Source organism: Phyllobates terribilis, unplaced genomic scaffold (genome assembly GCF_046119375.1).
Source record: "Phyllobates terribilis strain yellow unplaced genomic scaffold, ASM4611937v1 Scaffold_47__1_contigs__length_9908305, whole genome shotgun sequence".
Classification (NCBI taxonomy): domain Eukaryota; kingdom Metazoa; phylum Chordata; class Amphibia; order Anura; family Dendrobatidae; genus Phyllobates; species Phyllobates terribilis.
The window spans coordinates 2,905,372-2,917,500 of NW_027362807.1; positions in this window are offsets into that span (position 1 = coordinate 2,905,372).

The window sequence follows — 12,129 nt, forward strand, 5'->3', positions numbered from 1 at the left end:
CACCCGTATGGCTGGTGACTTGGGGCCTTCTGTTAGCCTCTGCTCCTGGATGGCGGTGCTGGTCCCTTCCTTGTGACTGAGCCTCCGGGCTTCTATGGCTAGAGGACCTGGAATCCCCTGCCGGCTGGTTTCTGCTGCTGGGTGGATATCCGTCCCCACAGCCTCGGACTCCGGTGTCCGGTTATTAGGTTCTAATGCCAAGGCGAGCTATATCTCTGCTCAGCTCCAGCCCCTGGTCTTCAGCTACTGCTCCTACAGAGCTCCTGCTGTAACTCTCCCTGTGTCTGGAACTGTCTCCAGGCTCTGACTAACTAATCCCGCCCCAGACCCAGTTTATAAGGGCTGATTCCTCCCCTCCCAGGTCTGGGCGGGCGGTGTTGCATGTTTGAGGGCTCCTGACCAGAGAAACCTCCCACTTGCTCTCAGTAATATTTCTATTACTGTGGCAACCAGACCCCTGGGGTGCCACATAATGATGTTTTCATCCATTTTTAGGAATATTTAACCCCTTGGCATCAGGCGATTTAAAATTTTTGTGCTTTAGAACTAAATTCACTTTAAAATGCACTGAAAAAAAAGAAAAAAAAACATCATTAAATGTCCGGTGTGAATGAGCGGCGATGTCATCCTCTCGGTCGGTGCGATACCAAAATTAAGAAGAATTTATTATTTACTGGTTAAAATAAAATTCTGAATTTGAGGAAGGAGAAGGATTTAAGTGTTTATTGTTTTTAATATATAATATATATATGATCGAGAGGAGATGAGTTTAATGACAAACATATGAAAACATTATGTCTGCATAACCTGTGATTTCTTACATCATAAGACACAATACGTATATCCACATCATTGGTTTTTCCTTTAAAAAAATTGATTGTTCCTTATAAAGCATGTAATTGACAAAGTTATATCTTTTTTTGAAGTAGAGAGACCTTATCCATACGTACACCCACATATAGACAGGCTTACAGTATATGTAACCACACAGAGGGTCAGCACTTGTGAGGGAGCCAACACAGATTCCCCCCCTGCCCAGGCCAGCCCTGCGGTAATAGTAATACACCCCCCTCCCCCAATTGCCATAGACAATAATGATGCACAACTTTATTCCCCTCCACAGTTATTGTGCTCAACAATACTAAGGGCTCATTTATATGTCTGTGCAATGTATGGACTGGCCGTGGGTCTCCTGACCTGAGCATGACGGCTTCATAGAAGTATATGCAGCTCCATGATGAAGTCCTGGTGATAAGAAACAGGGAAGGGTCGATGGAATCTTCCCACCTGGTGGAGTTGAGCCGGTCAGGCACAACTGTGCTGAGAGAAGTAGCACAATGGTATTCCTCGTATAGACTGCTTCCCCACTGTTGAAGTCAACAGAAGGAGGCAAAAAATGAGGAAAAAAGGCTTTATGATGGCCCTAGGAAGATGTCAGATCGATTTTGTAACACATTGCTATCTTTTAATATGTTTTTTGTTTTTCTACACCTTCTCATCTTTGTCTTCAGCATGACAGCGCCCACCATAAAGCTTCTTTTCTCATTTTTTACCTCACAATTATATAAATATATGAGGCTGTCCTCCCACTCCGGTCAGGAGACTCGCGGCCAGCCCATGCATTGTAGTCTCACTTGGACATGTGAATGACCCGTAACGAGGTTGTTTTTATCCTCTTTGCTGTAATCTATAGCAGGGTTCCCCAACTCCAGTCCTCAGGACCCACCAACAGGTCATGTTTTCAGGATTTCCTTAGTATTGCACAGGTGATGTAACTATTGCCTGTGCTGATGATGGAATTATCACCTGTGCAATACTAAGGAAATCCTGAAAACATGACCTGTTGGTGGGCCTTGAGGACTGGAGTTGGGGAACCCTGATCTATAGGACACAGTTCAGACCGAGCTTTCATCAGTCCTCATAGAGCAGAGACGCTCAGCACGTGATACCAGTAGAGCCCACAGTATTAGAAATATTTATTTTTTCTCCCACCACATATTCAAAAAACCTCACGGAAAAAAGGCGGCCATATTTACCAAAACCAAGATGCTGTGACCCTGAATCACTTCTCACGGACAAGCCGTGAGTCAGGATAGTCAAGGAGTTTGAGGTCAATAGCCAGGTTGGTACATTATAAAAAGAGGGAAGAGACAAAGACCTAGTCAGGTCACAGTCCAGAGTCAGAATTCCAAGGTCAGCGTGTGTCAAGGCAAAAGGGGTAATACAAACTGGTAGTCAATAGGGAAAGCCAGGGTCCGGCAAAAGAAGATCAGAATGTCTGAATTCAGAGCATAAAGCACAGCGGGAACAAACCACATAGAGCTGAAAGCTACGACCGGCAGCTATCGGGGACTTACAGCTCAGCTAAGTAGCTGGGTAATCACTAGGAACAGGGAACACCTGAAGGAAACTCAGCACCTCCCAGTCTCAGATTGGACGTGCTGAGCTGTCAATCAAAGTACTGACAGCTCAGCACGTCCCTGCACTAGATTAGATGACTGAGCTGTCTGTCACTGCGTCTAAGACACACTGAGCGGAGGAATCGTGACAGACACAATATCAAATACACTGCAGGACACAACAGTCCCCATGATAAAGGCGGAGGCAGCACAGGTGCAAAATAGATGAAACAACCACTCACACCGATGGTTCATGGAAGGGCGGCTGCGTAGTATTATCTGTGTGACTGGCACCCTATATCGGCCTTATCCATCTGCACTTAAAAGTGTGGTACATAGTGTCTGGCCTATAACCTAATAGAGACGCTCACCACACACTAAACACTTATACAGGCTCCATCCTGCAGGGTACAGCAGAGTCCTGCATCCACTGAGGCCACTGATCATGTGACCCCTGACTCCTCCCCTCCTGTGACCTCATCACAGGTCCTGTGCGCACAGAACAGCCATATATGTGATGGCGGCTCTGCACTGAGGTATGTGGAGATTCCCCATTATTCTTTATATCGCCTCCATACTCCGCAGCGCTGTACACACATTAATATCGCCATCCCCATTGGGGCTCACACTCTCTATAGACTTTATTCACACATTGCAATTGCATTTTGCAGCTACAAAAATAATTAGATTTTTACATTTGTGTGACCTCCCAACTGTCAGGGAATATAAAGAGGGATAGATTGTACATCATGATGACATCTTAGGCCACGTCCATAACCATTCCTCTAACCCTTAACACCACCCATTGCCATTTAATTCTACCCTGAACACATAAAGTAAATGGACAACCCCTTTACACTTAGGCCGTATCCTCAGTGTTCCTTTCTATCCTCAGACCATCTCCTCTGCATTTCTTGTTAGTCTCCTCAGCGCTCTTCTTTATTCTCGGGCCATCTCCTCAGCGCTCCTCTTTACGCTCAGGCCATCTCCTCGGCGCTCCTCTTTACTCTCAGGCCATCTCCTCAGCGCTCCTCTTTACTCTCAGGCCATCTCCTCAGCGCTCCTCTTTACTCTCAGGCCATCTCCTCGGCTCTCCTCTTTACTCTCAGGCCATCTCCTCAGCGCTCCTCTTTACTCAGGCCATCTCCTCAGCGCTCCTCTTTACTCTCAGGCCATCTCCTCAGCGCTCCTCTTTACTCTCAAGCCATCTCCTCAGCGCTCCTCTTTACTCTCAGGCCATCTCCTCAGCGCTCCTCTTTACTCTCAGGCCATCTCCTCAGCGCTCCTCTTTACTCTCAGGCCATCTCCTCGGCGCTCCTCTTTACTCTCAGGCCATCTCCTCAGCGCTCCTCTTTACTCAGGCCATCTCCTCAGTGCTCCTCTTTACTCTCAGGCCATCTCCTCAGCGCTCCTCTTTACTCTCAGGCCATCTCCTCAGCGCTCCTCTTTACTCTCAGGCCATCTCCTCAGCGCTCCTCTTTACTCTCAGGCCATCTCCTCAGCGCTCCTCTTTACTCTCAGGCCATCTCCTCAGCGCTCCTCTTTACTCTCAGGCCATCTCCTCAGCGCTCCTCTTTACTCTCAGGCCATCTCCTCAGCGCTCCTCTTTACTCTCAGGCCATCTCCTCAGCGCTCCTCTTTACTCTCAGGCCATCTCCTCAGCGCTCATCTTTACTCTCAGGCCATCTCCTCGGCGCTCCTCTTTACTATCAGGCCATCTCCTTAGCACTCCTCTTTACTCAGGCCATCTCCTCAGCGCTCTCCTTTACTCTCAGGCCATCTCCTCAGCGCTCCTCTTTACTCAGGCCATCTCCTCGGCGCTCCTCTTTACGCTCAGGCCATCTCCTCGGCGCTCCTCTTTACTATCAGGTCATCTCCTTAGCGTTCCTCTTTACTCAGGCCATCTCCTCAGCGCTCCTCTTTACGCTCAGGCCATCTCCTCAGCGCTCCTCTTTACTCTCAGGCCATCTCCTCAGCGCTCCTCTTTACTCAGGCCATCTCCTCAGTGCTCCTCTTTATTCTCAGGCCATCTCCTCAGCACTCCTCTTTACTCTCAGGCCATCTCCTCAGCGCTCCTCTTTACTCTCAGGCCATCTCGTCAGCGCTCCTCTTTACTCTCAGGCCATCTCCTCAGCGCTCCTCTTTACTCTCAGGCCATCTCCTCAGCGCTCCTCTTTACTCTCAGGCCATCTCCTCAGCGCTCCTTTTTACTCTCAGGCCATCTCCTCAGCGCTCCTCTTTACTCTCAGGCCATCTCCTCAGCGCTCCTCTTTACTCTCAGGCCATCTCCTCAGCGCTCATCTTTACTCTCAGGCCATCTCCTCGGCGCTCCTCTTTACTATCAGGCCATCTCCTCGGCGCTCCTCTTTACTATCAGGCCATCTCCTCAGCGCTCTCCTTTACTCTCAGGCCATCTCCTCAGCGCTCCTCTTTACTCAGGCCATCTCCTCGGCGCTCCTCTTTACGCTCAGGCCATCTCCTCAGCGCTCCTCTTTACGCTCAGGCCATCTCCTCAGTGCTCCTCTTTACTCTCAGGCCATCTCCTCAGCGCTCCTCTTTATTCTCAGGCCATCTCCTCAGCACTCCTCTTTACTCTCAGGCCATCTCCTCAGCGCTCCTCTTTACTCTCAGGCCATCTCCTCAGCGCTCCTCTTTACTCAGGCCATCTCCTCAGTGCTCCTCTTTACTCTCAGGCCATCTCCTCAGCGCTCCTCTTTACTCTCAGGCCATCTCCTCAGCGCTCCTCTTTACTCTCAGGTGATCTCCTCAGCGCTCCTCTTTGCTCTCAGGCCATCTCCTCAGCGCTCCTCTTTACTCTCAGGCCATCTCCTCAGCGCTCCTCTTTACTCTCAGGCCATCTCCTCAGCGCTCCTCTTTACTCTCAGGCCATCTCCTCAGCGCTCCTCTTTACTCTCAGGCCATCTCCTCAGCGCTCCTCTTCACTCTCAGGCCATCTCCTCAGCGCTCCTCTTTACTCTCAGGTGATCTCCTCAGCGCTCCTCTTTGCTCTCAGGCCATCTCCTCAGTGCTCCTCTTTACTCTCAGGCCATCTCCTCAGTGCTTTCCTTTACTCTCAGGCCATCTCCTCAGTGCTCCTCTTTACTCTCAGGCCATCTCCTCAGCACTCCTCTTTACTCTCAGGCCGTCTCCTCGGTGCTCCTCTTTACTCTCAGGCCATCTCCTTAGCACTCCTCTTTACTCTCAGGCCATCTCCTCAGCGCTCCTCTTTACTCTCAGGCCATCTCCTTAGCACTCCTCTTTACTCTCAGGCCATCTCCTCAGCGCTCCTCTTTACTATCAGGCCATCTCCTTAGCGCTCCTCTTTACTATCAGGCCATCTCCTTAGCGTTCCTCTTTACTCAGGACATCTCCTCAGCGATCTCCTTTACTCTCAGACCATCTCCTCAGCGCTCCTCTTTACTCAGGCCATCTCCTCAGCGCTCCTCTTTACTCTCAGGCCATCTCCTCAGCGCTCCTCTTTACTCTCAGGCCATCTCGTCAGCGCTCCTCTTTACTCTCAGGCCATCTCCTCAGCGCTCCTCTTTACTCTCAGGCCATCTCCTCAGCGCTCCTCTTTACTCTCAGGCCATCTCCTCAGCGCTCCTTTTTACTCTCAGGCCATCTCCTCAGCGCTCCTCTTTACTCTCAGGCCATCTCCTCAGCGCTCCTCTTTACTCTCAGGCCATCTCCTCAGCGCTCATCTTTACTCTCAGGCCATCTCCTCGGCGCTCCTCTTTACTATCAGGCCATCTCCTCGGCGCTCCTCTTTACTATCAGGCCATCTCCTCAGCGCTCTCCTTTACTCTCAGGCCATCTCCTCAGCGCTCCTCTTTACTCAGGCCATCTCCTCGGCGCTCCTCTTTACGCTCAGGCCATCTCCTCAGCGCTCCTCTTTACGCTCAGGCCATCTCCTCAGTGCTCCTCTTTACTCTCAGGCCATCTCCTCAGCGCTCCTCTTTATTCTCAGGCCATCTCCTCAGCACTCCTCTTTACTCTCAGGCCATCTCCTCAGCGCTCCTCTTTACTCTCAGGCCATCTCCTCAGCGCTCCTCTTTACTCAGGCCATCTCCTCAGTGCTCCTCTTTACTCTCAGGCCATCTCCTCAGCGCTCCTCTTTACTCTCAGGCCATCTCCTCAGCGCTCCTCTTTACTCTCAGGTGATCTCCTCAGCGCTCCTCTTTGCTCTCAGGCCATCTCCTCAGCGCTCCTCTTTACTCTCAGGCCATCTCCTCAGCGCTCCTCTTTACTCTCAGGCCATCTCCTCAGCGCTCCTCTTTACTCTCAGGCCATCTCCTCAGCGCTCCTCTTTACTCTCAGGCCATCTCCTCAGCGCTCCTCTTCACTCTCAGGCCATCTCCTCAGCGCTCCTCTTTACTCTCAGGTGATCTCCTCAGCGCTCCTCTTTGCTCTCAGGCCATCTCCTCAGTGCTCCTCTTTACTCTCAGGCCATCTCCTCAGTGCTTTCCTTTACTCTCAGGCCATCTCCTCAGTGCTCCTCTTTACTCTCAGGCCATCTCCTCAGCACTCCTCTTTACTCTCAGGCCGTCTCCTCGGTGCTCCTCTTTACTCTCAGGCCATCTCCTTAGCACTCCTCTTTACTCTCAGGCCATCTCCTCAGCGCTCCTCTTTACTCTCAGGCCATCTCCTTAGCACTCCTCTTTACTCTCAGGCCATCTCCTCAGCGCTCCTCTTTACTATCAGGCCATCTCCTTAGCGCTCCTCTTTACTATCAGGCCATCTCCTTAGCGTTCCTCTTTACTCAGGACATCTCCTCAGCGATCTCCTTTACTCTCAGACCATCTCCTCAGCGCTCCTCTTTACTCAGGCCATCTCCTCAGCGCTCCTCTTTACTCTCAGGCCATCTCCTCAGCGCTCCTCTTTACTCTCAGGCCATCTCGTCAGCGCTCCTCTTTACTCTCAGGCCATCTCCTCAGCGCTCCTCTTTACTCTCAGGCCATCTCCTCAGCGCTCCTCTTTACTCTCAGGCCATCTCCTCAGCGCTCCTTTTTACTCTCAGGCCATCTCCTCAGCGCTCCTCTTTACTCTCAGGCCATCTCCTCAGCGCTCCTCTTTACTCTCAGGCCATCTCCTCAGCGCTCATCTTTACTCTCAGGCCATCTCCTCGGCGCTCCTCTTTACTATCAGGCCATCTCCTCGGCGCTCCTCTTTACTATCAGGCCATCTCCTCAGCGCTCTCCTTTACTCTCAGGCCATCTCCTCAGCGCTCCTCTTTACTCAGGCCATCTCCTCGGCGCTCCTCTTTACGCTCAGGCCATCTCCTCAGCGCTCCTCTTTACGCTCAGGCCATCTCCTCAGTGCTCCTCTTTACTCTCAGGCCATCTCCTCAGCGCTCCTCTTTATTCTCAGGCCATCTCCTCAGCACTCCTCTTTACTCTCAGGCCATCTCCTCAGCGCTCCTCTTTACTCTCAGGCCATCTCCTCAGCGCTCCTCTTTACTCAGGCCATCTCCTCAGTGCTCCTCTTTACTCTCAGGCCATCTCCTCAGCGCTCCTCTTTACTCTCAGGCCATCTCCTCAGCGCTCCTCTTTACTCTCAGGTGATCTCCTCAGCGCTCCTCTTTGCTCTCAGGCCATCTCCTCAGCGCTCCTCTTTACTCTCAGGCCATCTCCTCAGCGCTCCTCTTTACTCTCAGGCCATCTCCTCAGCGCTCCTCTTTACTCTCAGGCCATCTCCTCAGCGCTCCTCTTTACTCTCAGGCCATCTCCTCAGCGCTCCTCTTCACTCTCAGGCCATCTCCTCAGCGCTCCTCTTTACTCTCAGGTGATCTCCTCAGCGCTCCTCTTTGCTCTCAGGCCATCTCCTCAGTGCTCCTCTTTACTCTCAGGCCATCTCCTCAGTGCTTTCCTTTACTCTCAGGCCATCTCCTCAGTGCTCCTCTTTACTCTCAGGCCATCTCCTCAGCACTCCTCTTTACTCTCAGGCCGTCTCCTCGGTGCTCCTCTTTACTCTCAGGCCATCTCCTTAGCACTCCTCTTTACTCTCAGGCCATCTCCTCAGCGCTCCTCTTTACTCTCAGGCCATCTCCTTAGCACTCCTCTTTACTCTCAGGCCATCTCCTCAGCGCTCCTCTTTACTATCAGGCCATCTCCTTAGCGCTCCTCTTTACTATCAGGCCATCTCCTTAGCGTTCCTCTTTACTCAGGACATCTCCTCAGCGATCTCCTTTACTCTCAGACCATCTCCTCAGCGCTCCTCTTTACTCAGGCCATCTCCTCAGCGCTCCTCTTTACTCTCAGGCCATCTCCTCGGGACTCCTCTCTGCCCTCAGTCTGTCTCCTCATCGCTTTTCTGTGCTCCCAGGCAGTCTCCTCAGTGCTTCTCTCTACACATAGGCTGTCTCCTCAGTGTTCCTCTCTGCTCTCAAGCGGCCTCCTTTGCACTCATCTCTAACCTCAGGCTGTCTCCTTACCACTCATCTCTTCCTTCAGGCTGTCTCCTGAGTGCTTCTCTCTATCCTCAGGCTGTCTCCTCAGCGCTCCTCTTTACCCTCAGGTCATCTCCTCAGCGCTCCTTTCTACCCTCAGGCTGTCTCCTCAGAGCTCCTCTTTACGCTCAGTCTCTCTCCTCAGCGCTCCTTTCTACCCTCAGGTCATCTCTTCAGCGCTCCTCTCTGCTTTCAGAACCTCTACTCAGTGCTCTGCTCTCAGGCCGTCTCCTCTTTGCTCCTCTCTGTATTCGGGCCATCTCCTTTCTTCTCTGCTCTCTGGATACCTCACTGGTGCTCACAGGGGTGGATTAAGAGTAGCAAGGGCCCCGGGCAGTTTAGAAGGCGCGGCCCCCCCCCCCCCAGACACCCCCCCTCAACACACACCTGATTTATCACGTGACATGTCACATGATCCCCTGTGATAGTTCACGTGAAATTAATTTGCCACAATATTAATTATATTTTTTTTTTAGGCTGTGTGCCCACTATGCGTTTCTTAAGCGTTTCCGCAGCGGCAATTGCGCTACGGAAATGCTTAAAAAACGCTTGGTAAAAGGCCTGCCATGTTCCCCAATGATAATCCCCATGTGCTGTGCACATGCTGCGGAAATTTCCGCTGCGGATTATCATTGCGGAAAAATCAGCAGCATTACCAATTATTTTGCGGAAGCGCGGCGTTTTCGCCGCCATTGACTTGCATTAGAACGCATGGAATCTGCATCCCTGCATCTGTAGATGCCGAATCCAAGCGTTTCAATGTGCGGATGGTACCCGGGTGTGGAGGACAGGAGACTCTCCTCCGGACCCGGGTACCATAGAACCTGTAAAAAAAAGAATAAAATAAAAAATAAATATTATACTTACCTTCTGATGGCCCCCGGTGTCTTTATCCGATGCGTCCTGGCTCCCCGGCAGCTCGCGATGGTCTGAAAAGGACCTGCCGTGACGTCATTTGGTCATGTGACGGGTCATGCGACCGCTGACGTCGGCAGGCCATCAGAAGGTAAGTATATATTTTTTATTTTTTACCATTCTTTTACGGTCACACTATATAAATCCATGCTGGTTGCCGGTTGCATGGATTTATATAGTGTGACCAAGTTGTCAAGCACTTTCTAAGTTATGCTAAAATCGCTTGTCAACCCGCATGCAGAAATGCTTGTGAAGAACGCTTCACATCCGCATGTCCCTAGCAGAAAAAACGAATGTACAATCCGCATGTACAATCCGCATCTAAAATCCGCATGCGTTTTTTCTGCCAGGGAGATGCAGAAACGCTAAAAAAAAAATCCGGAACATTTCTGTATCGTGGGCACATAGCCTTACATTAATTGTGTGACTCAATATTGAGAACACGTAGCCATCTATACACAGCGGGAGGCCGCACGGCCCCCCCCCCCAGAGACAGCAGGAGACCGCACGGCGCCCCCCCCAGAGACAGCAGGAGACCGCACGGCGCCATCTATACTCAGCAGGAGGCCGCACGGCCCCCCCCCGCAGAGACAGCAGGAGACCGCACGGCGCCCCCCCCAGAGACAGCAGGAGACCGCACGGCGCCATCTATACTCAGCAGGAGGCCGCACGTAGCCATCTATACACAGCAGGAGGCCGCACGTAGCCATCTATACACAGCAGGAGGCCGCACGGCGCCATCTATACACAGCAGGAGGCGCACGGCACCATCTATACACAGCAGGAGTCCGCACGGCGCCATTTATACACAGCAGGAGGCCGCACGGCGCCATTTATACACAGCAGGAGGCCGTACGGCGCCATCTATACACAGCAGGGGGCCGCACGGCGCCATCTATACACAGCAGGGGGCCGCACGGCGTCATCTATACACAGCGGGAGGCCGCACGGCGCCATCTATACACAGCAGGAGGCCGCACGGCGCCATCTATACACAGCAGGAGGCGCACGGCGCCATCTATACACAGCAGGAGGCCGCACGGCGCCATCTATACACAGCAGGAGGCCGCACGGCGCCATCTATACACAGCAGGGGGCCGCACGGCGCCATCTATACACAGCAGGGGGCCGCACGGCGCCATCTATACACAGCAGGGGGCCGCACGGCATCATCTATACACAGTGGGAGGCCGCACGGTGCCATCTATACACAGTGGGAGGCCGCACGGTACCCCCCCCCCAGAAACAGCAGGAGGCCACACGGCGCCATCTATACTCAGCAGGAGGCCGCACGCAGTCGCACACACACACAAACATATACAGATATACATACACGCATAAACACATTTGAAACACAAAAATACATATAAGCAAACATCACACAATGATATCTGCCTGCACATACACACACACACATATATACACATACACACACACACACATACATATACACACACACACACATACATATACACACACACATACATACATACATATACACACATACATATACACACATACACGCATACATACATATACACATACATACATACATATACACACACACACATACATACATATACACATACATACACACACATACATATACATATACACATACATACATACACACACACACACACATATATATACATACACACACACACACATATATATACATACACACACACACACTTATAGACTGGGTCAAAGTTCTTAATCAAGGAAATACGAATAGTAAATGGGAAACCTTCAAAAGAATTCTGAATACTCAGTGCGAGAGGTATATACCGTATGGGAATAAAAGGGCCAGAAATAAGAGGAAACCAATATGGTTGAAGAAGAACGTAAAAGGGGCGTTAAATAGCAAAAAAGAGGCATTCAAGAAATTAAAACAGGAAAACAGTAAGGAGGCACTAATGTGTTACAAGGAAAAAGCGAGAACCTGTAAAAAACAAATAAAAATAGCGAAGGAGGAAACAGAGAGACGTATTGCTAGGGAAAGTAGATCAAATCCCAAACTGTTCTTTACGTATATAAATAGTAAAAGGATTAAATCGAATAATATTGGACCGATAAAAAGTGATGAAGGCAAAATCATAGAGAAAGATGAGGATAAAGCTAATCTATTAAATAAATTTTTTTCGTCAACTTTCACAAAGGAAAAAGAACTAACAGGCGAAATGAGAAGTGACAAACTTAATCCTCCACTAAGTATGACTAATCTAACCCAAGCTGGGGTACAGAAACGCCTCAGTAACATTAAAATAAACAAATCACCAGGACCTGATGGCATACACCCACGGGTACTAAGGGAACTAAGTAATGTGATAGACAGACCGTTATATCTTATATTTAAGGACTCTGTTG